Genomic DNA, 6,285 nt, shown 5'->3' on the forward strand with positions numbered 1-6,285 from the left:
AAACTTCTCTTTGTTAAAGCCATCCACTTGTGGTATTCTGTTATAGTAGTACTAGATGGCTGAGACAGACTGGTAACATGGAAGACAGAAAATGTACCTAATGGACTTGTGGGCTGATTAAGGAGACTTCCTGGCAGAAGTTTCAAAGGCTTCTCTCAGCCGTTTATGACATAAGAGAACGAAACGAGAGATGAATTAAAGAAGGAGCTGTGAAGTGTTCAAGCAGAAGTTAGAGGAAAGAGCTCCAACACAGGTCTCGCTGACTTGGGGGAAATTCTCACTCTCAGCTCTTCCAGGCAGCGAAAGGTTCTTAAGGTAAGAAATGACCTCAGAGTAAACATCAAATCCAGGGTACTGGCATTGAAATATGACCTCAGGTAAAGTTCAAGCATATGGCAATAAGATCCCTTGCTAAAACCCCTGAAATATTTCCGGGTCCTCCTAGGCCCTTGCAGACATAAAAAAAGAGCTTCTAAGAATCCTAGAGTCATTATCCCACAGCCTCTGATTTGTAGGCCACAGTAGAGAGGGGCCTTTTTGATATTTGTGGTATGTGGCTTTGGTCTGAAGAACTGACTTATAATTTGATACACAGAAAATCCACAAAGTTTTTAAAAGGGGAACCATATCGTTAATATCACATGCTAGCAAAATTTTGCTAAAGATAATTAGAAAATGACTGCAGCCAGGTATCAACAAGGAACTCCTAGAAGTTCAAGCTGGATTCAGAAGAGGACATGGAGGGATGGATATCTTGGCTGTTGTCAAAAGGATCTTGGCTGAAAACAGAGAATACCAGAAAGATGTTTACCTGTGTTTTATCAACGATGCAAACGTATTTGACTGTGTAGAAATAACAAATTATTAATAATGTTACAAACAGTGGGAATTCCAGAACACTTAATTGTGCTCATGTGGAAGCTGTACATGGATCAAGAGGCCCTCCTTTGAACAGAACAAGGGGATACTGTGTGGTTTAAAACTGGAAAAAATATGTGGCAGGGTTGTATAATGACAAAACAGTTTTGATTCTTCTGGAAACCAGATCCACACAGGTATCCTTTTAAAAATTTGAGCCTTTAAGGAATGGTTTTCCTAAAGTCACCTTCAAGTCAAACAATAGCCTAGTAAGCAGCTTAGTGGAGATCATTTTCCCTTAGGCATTGGGCTCTTTTAGAGAATTATCTCTGAGCAGCCAGTTTCCAGGAGCAGGAGCCCCACATTCTGACTGGAAAATGTATGGCATGTCCTTAGTGATCCTGTTTCTCCAACCGCCTGGAATCCTGATGTTATCTCCTGAGAAATTAACATGACAATGACCTCTATAACCCCTTTTCACTCTTCCCTCTTCAGAGCAGAGTGTCTTCCCTACATGTTCAGGTTACTGTTGCCCGATTCCAATCATATCTTCTCACAATAAATCTATATCGTTACACTACTTTTTGGCTGTTATCTGCACATTTAGGTTTTCCACAACCCTTCCACCTGAGAAACCATTTTAATTCTCCTGGAATCCAGATTTCTGGGGTCCATGGCGTTTAGGCAACCCACCCAGGCCATTTGCCCCTAAGTGTCCTTTTGAACCTTGAGCCTTGAAGAAAGTGATTTCCTAAAGTCACCTTTAAGTCAAACAATAGCTTAGGAAGCAGCTTAGTGCAGACCCTTTTGCTTTAGGCATTGGGCTCTTTTGAAGAATTATCTGTGTGCAGTCAATTTCAAGAAACAGGAACTCCAGGGTGTGACCGGAAACTGTGTTTTAGGGTAAAGTCTTATTACATAAACACTGTTCCCCAGCCTTTTTCAAAGACAATGCCAAAAAGACAGGTATTCTGTAGAGGATCTCCCACCTTAGGAACATTTTTCATTTCTAGTCAAAATGTTACCCCAATTTGCAAATCACATATTTAATAAACTTCAATTACTATTAGCGGCTTAATATGATTTTTGTTTCAACATACCTACGTATTCAATCTGTACTCTGAACAAATAATCTGGGAAGCAGGACTGTATGAAGAATATGACATTAGGATTTCAGGAAGATTTATTAACAACCTGCAATATGCAAATGACACAATCTTGCTTGCCGAAAATGAAGACGACTTCAAGCACTTCCTGAGGAAGGTCAAAGACCACATCTTTCAATATTGATTACACCTGAGTGTGAAGAAAATGAAAATCCTCACAACCGGACCAATAAACATCATGATAAATGGAGGAAAAAAATCACTGTTGTCAATAATTTCATTCTATTTGGATGAACAGTCAATGTCCGTGCCAATTGCATTGGGCATATCGGCTGTAAAAATCTCTTCAAAATTCTAAAAAGCAACGATGTCACTTTGATGACTAAGGTGCACCTGACCCAGGCCATGGTCTTTTCAATCACCTCCTATGTGTGTGAAAGCTGGACAATGAAACAGGAAGATGAGAAGGAGAATGGGTGCTTTTGAATTATGGTGAAGAATATCAAATACACTCTGGGCCACCAGAAGAACAAACAAATCCACCTCAGAAGAAATACAACAAGAATGCTCTTTTTAAGCAAGGATGGTGATACTTTGCCTCGCTTACTTTGGACACATCATCAGGAAAGACCGATCTCTAGAAAAGGACATCATGGTTGGTAGAGGGTCAGCAAAAATGAGGGAAACCCTCCACAAGATGGATTGACACAATAGTCATAACAACGGAGTTAAACACACCCAAGATCATGAAGATGGCGCAGGACCGGGCTGTGTTTCATTCCGTCATATGTAAGGTCGCCGTGATTTGGAGCTGACCCCACAGCAACTAACAACAACGATCAGGCAAGAAGCAGGCTGAGAAAGCTACTCAGCTGCAAGCATGGGCCACTTCCTATAGAAACGGAAGGATGACTCAGTGCAGAGCCAAGAGACCCGAGGGGGAAGCCAGAGCTGCTGAAAACAGCGAAGCAGGGAACCACTTGCAGGAAGCCTAGCAGCCATGATAAGAACTACACTGCCCCCAGAGTTGAGGGACTAGTGTCATATGTCTGGTGGGATTTCAACATTTTTGTGGATCAGTGGCTGCTGGGGGCCTTCCCCCTTTGGAATGGGAGTATCTCTTGCAGTTTTCCTGTGTCTCACCTTTCAATGTTTCAAGGGACAGATAACTCATCTTTTACCTTGCATGTTTCTAGAGCAAGAGGAGCCACACCCAGGTGCCTCACCCACACCTAGACCAGTTACAGATTGCAGGATGTTGGGCTCCAAACCTAACGCCCTAATAAAATGATCATTTTGGAGGTGTTAGGAGGGGATGAAGGTCCCCGGGTGGCACAAGTGATTTGCGTTTGACTACTAACCTAAACGGCAATAGGTTTGGTTTGGTTTTGGACTAACCTGCAGGTTGGCAGTTCAAACCAGTGGCACCGGGACAGAAAGACCTGGCAATCTGCTCGTGTAAAAATTACCGCCAAAAAAACTCTACGGAGCAGTTCTGCTCTGTAACACGTGTGGTTGGCACGAGTCGGAATCAACTGGGCAACAACAGGTTTGGTGTTTTGGCTTTAGGAGGGGATGAGTGTGATTTTCACGTGGAAGGAACTTGAATCATTAGAGGCCAGAGGGTAGGGGTAAGGGACACCTCTAGTACTCATGCTATTGTGTGGAGCCCTTATACAGGCACTCTGGGCTTGCCCACATGACTTGCTTTGGCCAACGGGGCATTAGCAAGCATGATTCAAACACAGGCCCAAAAAATGCTTCCATGCTGGGACTTGCCATTTAGAACACAGCATTCATGCCGTAAGGAAGTCCAAGCCATCCTGCCCAGCCCTCTGTGGAAGCCCTAGAAAATGACCACCTCCTCGCTTCATTGAATGTGCCTGGCCCAACCGCAATCCAACTCCTACTTTCCCTGCCTTCTAAGCAGCCTGGAGAGGCTGGAGGAAAACATGCAGTCCACTTGCTGGCCTCCCTGCAGGCAGTCATACTGGACTTCCCCAGGTTGCCCAGCTGCCCTGCTGAAGTCGGTCACATCACTCCTGGTCCTCTCTACCTTGACTGCCAACGCTTGCTCCATCATCCTCGTGACAACCTTGTTTTCGGCCTCATTGAGAAATCGAAGCAATTAGAAGAGAACTTCCCCAAACTCCCCCCATCACACTGATACCTCAGACTCTTTGCCCTCCCTGTGTTATTTCCGTGATGCCTTTCTGGTGAACTCTGGTTCGCCAGTGTGACTCTGTGGAAACGTGACCTCACTTCTGTCTTAGGTCAAAGTCAAAGTCCTCAGACAGCCTTCACAGTCTTCCCCCTTGCCCTCCAACCTTACCCCTGCTGTCTCTCCACTGTCCACTCCAGTCCCTCAAACCTGCCCCACATGTCCCCAGCTCAGGGACTTCGCACTGGCTGTTTCCTGTGCCAGGAATGTTCCTCCCCTAATCATCCACGTGGCTCATCCCCTCCTCTCACTGTTTGCTCAGAAGTAGCTTTCTCAGTGAGGCTCTGCCCATGGGGTCGCACCCCTTATCTGAGCTACTTCCTTTCCTTTCTAACACGCCGTGTCTTTCACTAGAAGTGTATCTCTGCCACCTTCACTGGCGTGTGAGCTGGCGTCAGTGCCCCATGCACCCTCTAGGGCCTGGACAACAGAATGGGTGCCCAGTGATGACGAAGGGACGTCACAAGGACCAATGGGTTTAGCGGCACAGAGGTCATTGGGCCTTGGCGAAGGCCATTAGGTGGAGTGGGTGGCCCAGAAAAGAGGTGGGGTGATCGGCACAGTGGGCCCCAAAGGTATGGCCCCCTCACTGCAGGAACTTGGGTGTTTCATGGCAGATGTAATTAAAGTTACTGATCGGTGACCTTAAAATACGGGTTATCTTGGATTATTGATTAGGGCCAGTGGAATCACATGAGCCCTTAAAAGCAGAGACCTTTCTGCAGCTGAAGGAAGGAGAGATCTGAAGCTGAGAAAGGCTCCCCCTGCCGTTGCTGTCTTTGAAGATGAAGGAAACGCAGGCAGCCTCCAGACGCTGAGAAGGGCCCCGCTGACGATCTGCCGGCCACCAGAGTGATCCTGGAAGCAGCCTGTCCCAGAGCCTCCCTGGGGGGCCCAGACCACCAGCACCTGCAGCAGAGAAACCAGCGAGCCCACAGGACGTTGGCCCCACAGAACTGTGAGATCATGAGTTTAATCCTCTCCACTTGTGGTAGTTTGTTAAAAAGCCATAGAAAATGAATACACTAGGAGAAACGGCGGAGGAGACAGTGGCTGCAGGGGGGCGTAGGGGAGAGCTTGCATTTTAGGGGCACCTGACAGAGAGATGGGTGCTCTCTCATTTCACCCTCACACGCATCGAGGTGACGCATTGGTATGTGCCTTACACTTGGGGGCTAAATTGAGACCTGGAGACCAAGTGACTTGCCTAAAACAGTCCAGGTGTATGTCCTCCGTCAGCTGCGCCCTGCCCACAGCACCTTACACCTGCCATTTTCGTCTCTGTCACCTGAAAGTTTTCTCCCTTCGGCTATGGCTGTGGGAGCCAGCTCTGCCAGGCAGGCTAGACATGGCAGAGAGTGACCTTCCCCAGAACCAGCCCCAACCAACGACCCAGCAGAGTGGAGGTGGGGGTGGGGGTGGTGGATGCCCCTCTGTGTCCCACACTGACTCCCAGGGCTCCACTGGTTTAACAAAACCTTTTTTGGGCCCCTGTTCTTCCCTCCCCTGCTTCCCATTCCCACTCCCCTTCCATTGCTTCCTGGAACCCCCTTCCAGACAACTTGCACTGGAATCCCTGTTTCAAGTCAAACCTAAACCAGGGCACCAGTGCCCCTCAGCTGTCCTACAAGAGCCCCACGCAGCTCTCCTGCTCGAGGCACTTCATCCCAGGGCACTTTCTCAAAATCCATGTACCTTCAGGGACTCTGGGAGGTTGGTAGGACAGGGCGTCCTGATGAGTAAGGATGAGCCTTGAACCCAGATGTCCTATCTCTGCCTGGCCAGGACCACCAGCCCTTCCTAACCCCCAGTAAGGCTGTGGTAAGGCCCGGGCAGAGGTGGGTGTGGGCCTCGCCCCCACTCTGACTCATGCACACCAGCCTACTCAGCCCCTCCCTGGTGGGCCCCTCTTCCCAGAGACCTAAGAGGCCAGAATGGAATGCTCTGGAATTCCTGTTTCCGGGAAGACTTGGACCCGAGACTCTTCCTGCCCCAGCTCACAGAGGGAGGCTGGTGCTGAGAAAAGGCTGCTGTGGCCTAAAGATGGGCTGCGTGGAGAAGCCCCAGGCCCTGGTGGCACCGTGTCCCGCCACCGTGACC

At 48.2% G+C, this 6,285-nt stretch overlaps 1 protein-coding gene across 1 annotated transcript in view; it reads left to right on the plus strand.

The window, feature by feature from the left end:
* The first annotated feature begins 5,008 nt into the window (after positions 1–5,008).
* ZMYND19 (zinc finger MYND-type containing 19) overlaps positions 5,009–6,285 on the plus strand; it is a 9,021-nt gene continuing 7,744 nt past the window's right edge. The window contains exon 1 of the mRNA XM_023725498.1: positions 5,009–5,143. The gene's annotated coding sequence lies outside the window, so the exon portion shown is untranslated. The remainder of the gene's footprint in view (positions 5,144–6,285) is intronic.

This window comes from Trichechus manatus, unplaced genomic scaffold, assembly GCF_000243295.1.
Source record: "Trichechus manatus latirostris isolate Lorelei unplaced genomic scaffold, TriManLat1.0 scaffold00317, whole genome shotgun sequence".
Lineage (NCBI taxonomy): Eukaryota > Metazoa > Chordata > Mammalia > Sirenia > Trichechidae > Trichechus > Trichechus manatus.